General features: G+C 37.8%; 1 long non-coding RNA gene and 1 other non-coding gene across 4 annotated transcripts in view; one reads left to right on the top strand and one right to left on the bottom strand.

Moving 5' to 3' along the window:
• LOC147357270 (uncharacterized) overlaps positions 1–12602 on the top strand; it is a 33406-nt gene that overhangs the window by 2449 nt on the left and 18355 nt on the right. Inside the window, exon 2 of one of the 3 annotated variants that reach the window (XR_015141424.1) lies at positions 8466–8949. The exons of the other annotated variants lie outside the window; for them this stretch is intronic. This is a non-coding gene — a long non-coding RNA (uncharacterized LOC147357270). The remainder of the gene's footprint in view (positions 1–8465; positions 8950–12602) is intronic. 3 annotated transcript variants of the gene reach the window in all.
• TRNAF-AAA (transfer RNA phenylalanine (anticodon AAA)) lies at positions 8784–8856 on the bottom strand. The gene has a single exon. It is a non-coding gene; the product is annotated as a tRNA-Phe (tRNA).

Consider the following 12602-nt stretch of genomic DNA (forward strand, 5'->3'; position numbering starts at 1 on the left):
TCTAAAGGAGATCAGTCCTGGGTGTTCTTTGGAAGGAATGATGCTAAAGCTGAAACTCCAGTACTTTGGCCACCTCATGCGAAGAGCTGACTCATTGGAAAAGGCTCTGATGCTGGGAGGGATTGGGGGCAGGAGGAAAAGGGGACGACAGAGGATGAGATGGCTGGATGACATCACAGACTCAATGGACATGGGTTTGTGTGAACTCCGGGAGTTGGTGATGGACAGGGAGGCCTGGCATGCTGCAATTCATGGGGTCGCAAAGAGTTGGACATGACTGAGCAACTGAACTGAACTGAACTGAACTGACTGAAGTCAATTTCCCAGTAGGATCAACACTTTGGAGTACCTTGGCTTGTCTCGTTACACACTAACACAGATTCTTCCTTAAAAAAAAAATCTAGTTTTGTCTAATCCTGGAATAACTTAGGTAGTATATCTCAAACTTTCCCCATCAAAGCAGAGGAAAGGACATGCATAACCACAGGAGATTGCTTAAGGGGGTCTGAGAGCATAATCCCTGAAGGGATTTGATAAAACGGAAAATTTTTTGAAGCCAGAAGCTTTATCTTTAAAACAGAATGCAAATTGTGACTACCCTCTTGTAACAGTCTTTTATCTGTTTCACTGTAAAAATGATCTGAATTTCATACCAGATTAAATTACCCAAAGTTTCACCTCTAAGTTTTTGAGTGAAGTTAAACAATATATAATGTGTTATGTTTATTCTGTGGCTTTTGTATCCCTGCACACTGCCATGTAAGTCCCTCAAAAGCCAAATGTGAGGATGTTATGATCCCCTGATGACTTTGTTAAATAACTACCACGGAAAATGGGATAGTCATTCAAAGAAGGACAAGTTTCTGTTTCAGAAGACTTAAGAGTGGTAGTGAATGTATCTTCTGCTGGACTCCTGCAGTCTTAGCCTGTTTCCCAATTGGAGACCCAGCGAGTAAGTTGAATAAGTGTCACTGAGGCAAGTGAGCCACAGAGGGTCGAAGTGGCCAGTACTCAGAACAGACCTCATGGGACAGCTTCCTTCCCCTGATCCTTCGAGAAACCTCGTGTGAATATCACTTTAAGAGCACTTTTTCCTGCCTTATGCAGCAATGAGAGGAAACCACTGAGGCAACTCGACATGTGTATATGTTCTATTCAGTAATCTTAAAGTAAAAAATAAATGCATCCATCTGACTTTAACATTTCAGCACAATGTTCCTTGACAAAGAAGCAAATCCTGTCATGGAGGAGAAAGTTTGAAAATAGTGCTCAGGGAACACCCACGGTCTCATTGTTAAATGCCTTGTCACTTGGGAGGACAGGTAATGATAGCCAAAAAGCTTATTAGTTTATCTTTGAGCCCTGGAAACTTTGTGATTCTTCCTGTTGATGAAGCTATCTTTAGTTATGAAATATTTTGCCAAAAAAATGCCTTTGACTTAAGGCACTTAAATAACCCTAGCTTAAAAAATAGTGAAAAGATGATTGAAAATATCCTCTAAGTAATTTGCAGGACATTGTGCGCATGTATTTATATTTGGAAAAAATAGCAATTTTAAAGCTAAATATATCTTAGGCAAAAATTTAAAGTATCAGAATATGAAAAGATTGATTGGTGCATTTGAGAAAGAAAAAGAAATTAAAACAAAATCTCAAAAAATATGTCAGAAAGTCTTGATGGTATAAAATAAATGAGACAATAGAAACATAGACAGAAATTTCCCTAATTCATAATGTATTTCCTTGTTCTGGAGATTTGTTCATTATTGAGAAAATTAGCCACATTTAATCTTTTTAATGGCTGTTATGAGAATACTTTTCTTCATTTGTTTTGAAATATATCCTACTAAAATAAGTATATATAAACACATGTACAGACTGGAAAACAACTTTAAAACAAACTTATGTACTCACCAACCACCAAAAAGAAAAGAACACAAGCTGTTACCTTGCTGTCTTATGCCAGATAATTCTACTCCTTGCCCTGGCATCCATTATCTCGTGCATACACCAATTCTTTCCTTTAAAAAATGTTTAACCACATGTGTTTTAAAGTCTAAACAGTATGCCATTTATTTTTGCTTGTTTTGAGCTTCATATATGTTTGTAGTCTTCAGGAAATTGATTTTTTTTCCACTAAAATTAACTTCATATGAATCAGCCATGTGAGTTGGGTTTAGCTGTATAACATTCTATTGTGCAATATTGCAAATAAGAAATCCATTTATATATCTACTTTCTAATAAATGGATATTTGCTTTGATTCTAGGTTTTGCTATTACTATTATGAACAGGAAACCCACAAAAACTCTTGTAAATGATTCCTAAACCCAAATACAAAAATTTTCTCTAGTGTATATAACTAATACTGGAATGGTAGAGTCATAGAGTATATAAAAGTTCAATTTCACATGTTATTGTGAAAGTGTTCTCCAATGTGGCTGTCCTTGCCTCTCCACCAAAAATGCAGTCCAATTGATCTGTATCTTCTAAGGAACCTAATATTTTAGACAACTTAATTTATTGCCAATCTCTTTGGAATGAAATGACATCTCATTATTTCATGGGTTTCTCTGGTTAATAGTGAGATTGGTCATATATTCATAGGTTCATTGTGAAATTTCTGTTGTTGTTATGTAGTGGGATGTTATCTTCTTTTTATTGATATTTTGACTCTCTTGAGGTAAAACTGACAAAATTATAATATATTTAAACTGTACAATGTTATTACTTGATATATGTATACATTGTGAAAAGATTTCCTCAGGCAGATCAATTAACACATTCATCAGATCAGATCAGTCGTTCAGTCGTGTCCAACTCTTTGCAACCCCATGAATTGCAGCACGCCAGGCCTCCCTGTCCATCACCAACTCCCGGAGTTCACTGAGACTCACGTCCATCGAGTCAGTGACGCCATCCAGCCATCTCATCCTCTGTCGTCCCCTTCTCCTCCTGCCCCCAATCCCTCGCAGCATCAGAGTCTTTTCCAATGAGTCAACTCTTCGCATGAGGTGGCCAAAGTACTCATAGGTGGAGTTTCAGCTTCAGCATCATTCCTTCCAAAGAAATCCCAGGGCTGATCTCCTTCAGAATGGACTGGTTGGTTCTCCTTGCAGTCCAAGGGACTCTCAAGAGTCTTCTCCAACACCACAGTTCAAAAGCATCAATTCTTCAGCACTCAGCCTTCTTCACAGTCCAACTCTCACATCCATACATGACCACAGGGAAAACCATAGCCTTGACTAGACGAACCTTTGTTGGCAAAGTAATGTCTCTGCTTTTGAATATGCTATCTAGGTTGGTCATAACTTTCCTTCCAAGGAGTAAGTGTCTTTTAATTTCATGGCTGCAGTCACCATCTGTAGTGATTTTGGAGCCCCAAAAAAGAAAGTCTGACACTGTTTCCACTGTTTCCCCATCTATTTCCCATGAAGTGATGGGACCGGATGCCATGATCTTTGTTTTCTGAATGTTGAGCTTTAAGCCAACTTTTTCACTCTCCACTTTCACTTTCATCAAGAGGCTTTTGAGTTCCTCTTCACTTTCTGCCATAAGGGTGGTGTCACCTGCATTTCTGAGGTTATTGATATCTCTCCCGGCAATCTTGATTCCATCTTGTGTTTCTTCCAGTCCAGCGTTTCTCATGATGTACTCTGCGTATAAGTTAAATAAACAGGGTGACAATATACAGGCTTGACGTACTCCTTTTCCTATTTGGAACCAGTTTTTTGTTCCATGTCCGGTTCTAACTGTTGCTTCCTGACCTGCATACAAATTTCTCAAGAGGCATATCAGGTGGTCTGGTATTCCCATCTCTTTCAGAATTTTCCATAGTTTATTGTGATCCACACAGTCAAAGGCTTTGGCATAGACAATAAAGCAGAAGCAGATGTTTTTCTGGAACTCTCTTGCTTTTTCCATGATCCAGCAGATGTTGGCAATTCGATCTCTGGTTCCTCTGCCTTTTCTAAAACCAGCTTGAACATCAGGAAGTTCACGGTTCATATATTGCTGAAGCCTGGCTTGGAGAATTTTGAGCATTACTTTACTAGCGTGTGAGATGAGTGCAAATGTGTGGTAATCTGAGCATTCTTTGGCATTGCCTTTCTTTGGGATTGGAATGAAAACTGACCTTTTCCAGTCCTGTGGCCACTGCTGAATTTTCCAAATTTGCTGGCATATTGAGTGCAGCACTTTCACAGCATCATCTTTCAGGATTTGAAATAGCTCAACTAGAGTTCCATCACCTCCACTAGCTTTGTTCGTAGTGATGCTTTCTAAGGCCCACTTGACTTCACATTCCAGGATGTCTGGCTCTAGGTCAGTGATCACACCATCGTGATTATCTGGGTCGTGAAGATCTTTTTTGTACAGTTCTTCTGTGTATTCTTGCCATCTCTTCTTAATATCTTCTGCTTCTGTTAGGTCCATACCATTTCTGTCCTTCATCGAGCTCATCTTTGCATGAAATGTTCCTTTGGTATCTCTGATTTTCTTGAAGAGATCCCTAGTCTTTCCCATTCTGTTGTTTTCCTCTATTTCTTTTCATTGATCGCTGAAGAAGGCTTTCTTATCTCTTCTTGCTATTCTTTGGAACTCTGCATTCAGATGTTTATATCTTTCCTTTCCTCCTTTGCTTTACGTCTCTGTTCTTTTCACAGCTATTTGTAACCCTCTCATATTTATTTATTTTGTAAGATTGCTTAAGACCTACCCTCTTAGCAAATCTCAAGTATATGTTACAGGGCTATAAACCATCATCACCATGAACTACACTGGATTCTCTGAACTTATTCATGTTATAACTGGAAGTTTTTACCCTTTTACCAACCTCTCCCCATTTCAACTCCACCCCTACCCCAGCCCCTGGCCATCACTGCTCCATTGCTCGTATAAGTTTGACTTATTTCACATATGATACCATGCAGTAACTGCGTTTCTCTGGCTGGCATATTTCACTTAGCATTGTGCTCTCCGGATTCAATCATGTTGTCACAAATGTCATTATTTCCTTCTTTTTTTAAAGGCTGAATAATATTCATACATATATATGTCATATTTTACTTTTTTAATTATTTATTTTTAATTTTTGTTTGTGCTCATTCATTGCTGCACATGGGTTTTCTCTAATTGCAGTGAGCAGGGGCTACTCTTCATATCCCTTGAATCTATTTGCCATTTTCACTGTAAGGGATTTGATTGAGGTCATATCTGAATGGTCTATTGTTTTACCCTACTTTCTTCAATTTAAGTCTGAATTTGGCAATAAGGAGTTCATGATCTAAGCCACAGTCGGCTCCCAGTCTTGTTTTTGCTGACTGTATAGAGCTTCTCCATCTTTGGCTGCAAAGAATAGAGTCAATCTGATTTCAGTATTGACCATCTGGTGATGTCCATGTGTAGAGTCATCTCTTGTATTTTTGGAAGAGGGTGTTTGCTATGACCAGTGAATTGTCTTGGTGAAACTCTATTAACCTTTGCCCTGCTTCATTTTGTACTGCAAGGGCATACTTGCTTGTTACTCCAGGTATCTCTTGACTTCTTACTTTGCATTTCAATCAAAAAAGAAAAGGACATCTTTTTTCTTGTGTTAGTTCTAGAAGGTCTTGTAGGTCTTCACAGAACTGTCCAACTTCAGCTTCTTTGGCATTAGTAGTTGGAGCATAGACCTGGATTACTGTGATACTGAATGGCTTGCCTTGGAAATGAACAGAGATCATTCTGTCATTTTTGAGGTGGCACGTGAGTACTGCATTTTGGACTCTTTTGTTGACTATGAGAGCTACTGTATTTCTTCTAAGAGATTCTTGCCCACTGTAGTAGATATAAAGGTAATCTGAATTGAAGTCATCCATTCCAGTCCATTTTATTTCACCAATTCCTAAAATGTCAATGTTCACTTTTGCCATCTCCTGTTTGACCACTTCTAATTTATCTTGCTATCCTTATTCCATTCTATTCTTTTATTCTATTATTATTTGCTATTCTATTCTTCATAGTACATGAACCATGAACTTCAAGATGTACAAGCTGAATTTAGAAAAGGCAGAGGAACCAGAGATGAAATTGCCAACATCCATTGCATCATAGAAAAAGCAAGAGAATTCCAGAAAAACATCTACTTCTGCTTTACTGACTATGCCAAAGCCTTTCACAAACTGAAAGATTCTTAACGAGGTGGGAATAGTAGACCACCCTACCTGCCTCCCGAGATATCTGTATGCAGGTCAAGATGTAACAATGAGAATGGGACATGGAATAATAGACTGGTTCCAAATTGGAAATGGAGTACATCAAGGCTGTATATTGTCACCGTGCTTATTTAACTTATATGCAGAGTACATCATGAGAAACGCTGGGTGGGAAGAAGCACAAGCTGGAATCAAGATTGCAGGGAGAAATATCAATAACCTCAGGTATGCAGATGACACCACCCTTATAGCAGAAAGCGAAGAGAAACTAACTAGTCTCTTGATGAAAGTGAAAGGGGAAAGTGAAAAGGCTGGCTTAAAACTCAACATTCAAAAAACTAAGATCATGGCTTCCGGTCCCATCCCTTCATGGCAAATAGATGGGGAAACAGTGGAAACAGTGGCAGACTTTATTTTCTTGCATTCCAAAATCCCTGCAGATGGTGACTGCACCATGAAATAAAAAGACACTTGCTCCTTGGAAAAAAAGCTATGACCAACGTGGACAGCATAGTAAAAAGCAGAGACATTACTTTGCCAAAAACCGTCCATAATGTCAAAGCTATGGTTTATCCAGTGGTCATGCATGGATGTGAGAGTTGAACCATAAAGAAGGCTGAACACCTTTTTGAACTGTTGTGTTGGAGAAGACTCTGGAGAGTTCCTTGGACTTCATGGAGATCAATTCAGTCAATCCTAAAGGAAATCAATCCTGAATATTCCTTGGAAGGTCTGATGCTGAAGTTGAAGCTTCAATACTTTGGCCATATGATGAGAAGAATTGACTCATTAGAAAAGACCCTGATGCTGGGAAAGATTGAAGGTGGAGGAGCAGGGGATGACAGAGGATGAGATGGTTGGATGGCATCCAGACTCAATGGACCTGACTTTGAGCAAGTCCTGGGAGATGGTGAAGTACAGGGAAACCTGGCGTGCAACAGTCCATGGGACCACAAAGAGCAGGACATGACTGAGTGACTGAACAACAACAACAAAATGTCATTGGGATTTTGGTAGAGATTGCATTGAGTACGCAGATTGTTTTGAGTAGTACACACATTTTTGATATTAATTATTTCAGTCCTTGAAGATGAATGATCTTATTTATTTTTGTCTTTTTCAATTTCTTTTGTCAGTGTTTTATAGTTTTCAGTGACAGATACTTCACCTCCTTGGTCAAATTTATTTCTAAATATATTATTATTTTTGATGCAATTGTAAATAGGATTGCTTTCTTAATTTCTTAAATAATTCATTATTTCTGTATATTGATATTGCATCCTACAAAATCATTGAAGTTATTCATTAGTCCTAATAGATTTTTGGTGGATTCTTTTTTTTTATTTTATTTTTTAACTTTACAATATTGTATTGGTTTTGCCATATATCAACATGAATCTGACACAGGTATACACGTGTTCCCCATCCTGAACCCTCCTCCCTCCTCCCTCCTCCCTCCCCGTACCATCCCTCTGGGTCATCCCAGTGCACCAGCCCCAATCATCCAGTATCGTGCATCGAACCTGGACTGGCAACTCATTTCATATATGATATTATACATGTTTCAATGCCATTCTCCCAAATCATCCCACCCTCTCCCTCTACCACAGAGTCCGAAAGACTGTTCTATATATCAGTGTCTCTTTTGCTGTCTCATATATAGGGTTATTGTTACCATCTTTCTAAATTCCATATATATGCGTTAGTATACTGTATTGGTGTTTTTCTTTCTGGCTTACTTCACTCTGTATAATAGGCTCCAGTTTCATCCACCTCATTAGAACTGATTCAAATGTATTCTTTTTAATGTATTTTTATATTTAAGATTATGTTACCTACAGACAGAATCAATTTTGCTTCTTCCTTTCTGATTTGGTTGTCTTTATTTCTTTTTCTTGACCAGTTTTTCTGACTAGAATTTACAGTACACTGATGAAAAAAAATGGCAAGAGTGGATAACCTTGTTTTGTTCCATTTATGCAGGAAAATATTTCAGTTTTTAACCATTGAGTCTGATGTTTGCAGTGAACTTGTCAAGCTAAAGTTTGGTCAGTTTTTGAAAATATCAGCTCTTAGCTTTAGTGATCTTTTCTACTGTCTTTCTAGTCTCTATTTCATTTATTTATGCTCTGATTTTGGTTTACTTCCTTCAACTAGCTTTGAACCTAGTTTTTCCTTCATTTTCTAGTTCCTTGAGATATAGATTTAAGTAATTTATTGCAATTTTTTCTTTTTCTTTTTTTTGACTCTGTTTTGATGTTTATGCCTTAGATAAAACCTCCATCTTTCTTACACTTGAAAGACTCTCCTCATATAAGAGATGAATCTCTTCAATCAACGCAACCTATGCTCATGGATTTCCCTCAAACCTTTGTGATTGTTCAAGACACCATCCTTGTTCTTACTGGCTCCCAGTAGATGATGGTGTGCCAAGATCCTTCAGTGTCCTAAAGTGAAAGAAAAGTGAAGTTGCTCAGTCTTGTCCCACTCTGTGCAACTCCACGGACTATAGCCTATCACACTCCTCTGTCCACTGGATTTTCCAGGCAAGAGTACTGGAGTGGGTTGCCATTTCCTTCTCCAGAGGATCTTCCTGACCCAGGAATTGAACCCGGGTCTCCTGCATTTTAGGCAGATGCTTTACCGTCTGAGCCACCAGGGAAGTCCTTCAGTGTCCTAACAGCACGGGCAAATACCCATATACCTGTTAGGCTCCTGAAGGACTATTGATTGCCTGACGCTTCCTCTCCTGCTGGTAAGTCGCTTCAGTCGTGTCTGACTCTATGTGACCCCATAGACGGCAGCCCACCAGGCTCCCCCATCCCTGGGATTCTCCAGGCAAGAACACTGGAGAGAGCCATTTCCTTCTCCAATGCATGAAAGTGAAAAGTCAAAGTGAAGTGGCTCAATTGTGTCCGACTCTTAGCGACCCCAAGGACTGCAGCCTATGAGGCTCCTCCGTCCATGGGATTTTCCAGGCAAGAGTACTGGAGTGGGGTGCCATTACCTTCTCCGTCCTCTCCTGAGTGAAAGCTAATTTGAAGATCAACATCAGTATGAGATGGGAATGTCAGGGGATTTTTTTCCTATCAGGAAAAAAGCTGGTGATGGTTGTTTTTACCTTCTTACTCTGTTTTAAGCCAGAAGGAATAGATGCTAGAAGTGCCTGTGTGCCCAAATAGAACCACTTCTGTTTTGTGTGGTCTTGAGGAACTCATCAATGCTTGGCCTCATCATCTCCCAGAGCTGTGTGATCTGGGAGCCAGTCTCTAAGGTAGCAGCTTTAACAGTTTGGGTACTAGATGTATGGAGAAGCTCCTTCCACGGAGAAGCTGAAGGTGTGCTTTTACTGTTGGAGTGAGCCAGAGGAGATAGTTTTTTCAGGCCCTTGGGAGAATCCCAGTCAGCGAGTTGATTAGGAGCCAGAAACTCAAGCAGTAGTTGGGAAAGTACAGAGTCCTATTTCTTCCAGGGATAAATTAGGAGATAGTGATGGACATTCTGCCTGCTCCTTTTGTGCTGAGTTCAGGAGGAGTGCTTCAGCATGTGCTTGTGTGCTGATTTGAAAATTATTTTCATTTGTTTTTTGTTTAATAAGCTTATATGGTATTTGTAAATGCTGAACTCCATTTACCATTAGAGCTAGATAATTTAGGGTCCTGTCGCTTGGGTAGCAGTCATAAAAGTTAGATGTGTAAACAAGCTCCTTCTAAGAAGATAGCAACCTGGTTTTATTGTTGGAGCAAGACTGAGGCAGAAAGAACGCGGGTGAAGTGTCCACCGAGGTATTGTTTGGCCTTACTCAGAACCTAGCTGCAGGCTGATTAGAAGCCAGATACTCAGGCTGTAGCTGAGTAAATATGTAGCCAAACTTCTTCCAGGGAAAAGTAGGAAGATGGGTATTTTCATCTCCTCCCTTTGCACTGAGCCTGGGGAGGATAGCCTCATAGAATTTTTGTGCATCTGTTTAGCAATTGATTCTTGCTTGCAATAGTCCTGTAGTGAGGGCTAATGTGATTTGAGGGTCCATTCCTAGAACAGCATCCTTAAATGATAGGTCACTAGATGTATGTTCCAAACCCTTTACTCCTCAAGAAGAAGCTAGATATTGGGAGTCCCTTCCCAGTTGTAAGGCTCTGTGCTGGGTATGAGATTATGGCAATAGGATTTATGGCAAATACCCACGCAAGTCAGTGTGGTATTTTCCCACTTGCCTGTTATGTAGAAGTAACTCAAATAGCTGCTGGATTTCAATCAGACAGAATTGACCCATGTTGTATATCAGATATATCTGTGGGAAGCAGGAAAGTCTCCAATGTCACCATCTTGATACAGTCCTCTTCTTATTGATTTCTAATAGTTCTAGAAGTTGTGTGTACATTCTAGACACTAGTCTTTTCTTGATCATATGTTTGGCAATATGGCTCACATTTTCACTTCCTCTATAGTTTGTTTTGATGGACACAAGCTCTTCATTGTCACAAAGTAGACCTATCAATACTCTCTTTTATGAATTGTGTTTATTATTTTAATTTAGAAACCCTTTCATACAAAGCCTAAAAAAATATTCTCCAATGTTTTTTTCTAAAAATTTAGAAGTTTTGTCATATACTTTGAATTATTAATCAGATGAGAATTAACAGCTTCACATGTGAGTTTTCTATTCTTGCTCCTTTGGTCAATTAGATTATCCTTGATTCACAACCTCCCAGTCCTAATTGATATAAATTTATAACTCTATTTTGTTGTGCCAATTTCCCCTAATGTGTTTATCCTTCCCTTTGCTCTTGCACATAAAACTCCAAATCATCAATTTTGTTTAAAAATCTATTGGAATTTAAATCAGAATTTCACCATGGCTATTGATAATTCTTCAAAATTTTATGACATCTATATGACTGAATTTTCTTATTCATGAGGTGAAACATCTTTAAACTTAATTAAATATTCAATGTTTTTCTTTAAAGTTTTTTTTAAATTTTATTTTATTTAACTTTACAATATTGTATTGGTTTTGCCATATATCAAAATGAATCTGCCACAGGTATACATGTGTTTAAACATACTTTAAAGTTTTATAATTTTATGTGTAGAGGTATTGAACATATTAGATTTCTTCCTTGATTTATTAGCTTTGTTTCTGTGTTAATGGTGTCTGTATTGGTGGTCTTCAAGACCTCCCTCATGCTTGAAGGACTTAAAATTCTTAGAAGTTATTGTACTCACAGTTATAATGTATTATAGAAAGAGAATGCAGATCAAAGCCAGCAAAGAGAAAAGGCACATGGGAAGGTCCAGGAGAAACCAGGCGCGAGCTTCCAGGTTTTCCCTCCCAGTAGAAAATATTTACACTCAAGGACAAAGAAAAAAAACGAGCACAAAAACAGCATTAAAGACACTTACTGTACATGGTGAAAACATGTGACATCTATGTGGTTGGTGACCCAAGAAGGAATAGAGGGAGAAAATGGGGAAGAAGTAACATTTGAAGATATAGTAACCAAAAACTTTCCAAAACAAATTTACAAAAGTTACTTATCCAATCAAACTGCTCTAAAGACCCTAAGCAACATAAATACAAAATATTTCCACTTTGACTTGTCACAGTAAACCGCAAAGCTCCAAAAATAAGTACAAAATTTTAAAACCATCTAGAGGGGGGAAAAACACATACTTTCAAAGTAAAAAGGAAAGACTGAGTTAACTTCACAAAAAATGATGGAAATCAGAAGACATAAAATCATAAAGGATGCATTCTGCTATTGGAATTAATACATATTCATCATAAAGTCTTTTTTAAAAATGAAAGCCTAAAATCAGTCTCCAAATATATTTTAAAAATTTTGCATGTATGCTTGTGAATGTTATAGGTCTACTTATTTTTGATATGCTCCTTTCTGCTATAGCTGTTAAGATTAAAAATAGCTTTTTCAGAACATTTCTTATTTTTTTCTTATTTACAGAAAAAAAACTATACAATTTTTATTAGCTACTTGATAAATAGTTGATAGACTTTTCTGTATAATTGTGTCTGGTGTTCTATTTACAGGAGGCTTTTAAACTATGTTTCTGTGTCTTTAATAGTCATAAAGTGTAATAGTCACTGACATTTTCTCTTACTCCAACAATAGCCCACATATCTTATATTTTATTTCCATTATCATTTGGTTCTAACCATTTTCCACTATAATTTATTCTTTGATTTGGAGATTTTTTGTTTTCTTTTAAACATCCAAGTATATGGAATTTTTTTAGTTTTATTTTTATTACTGATAGCTAAATTAATCTCATAGTCAAGAATGTACTATTTGATACTGATTAGAATATTAAAAAACTGTTTTTGGCTTGTTGCTGTTGTTTAGTCACTAAGTTATGTACAACTCTTTGTGACTCCATGAACTGCAGTAC

Source organism: Bos grunniens, chromosome 15 (genome assembly GCF_055505025.1).
Source record: "Bos grunniens cultivar Pamir isolate PY7600 chromosome 15, Bosgru_T2T1.0, whole genome shotgun sequence".
Taxonomy (NCBI): domain Eukaryota; kingdom Metazoa; phylum Chordata; class Mammalia; order Artiodactyla; family Bovidae; genus Bos; species Bos grunniens.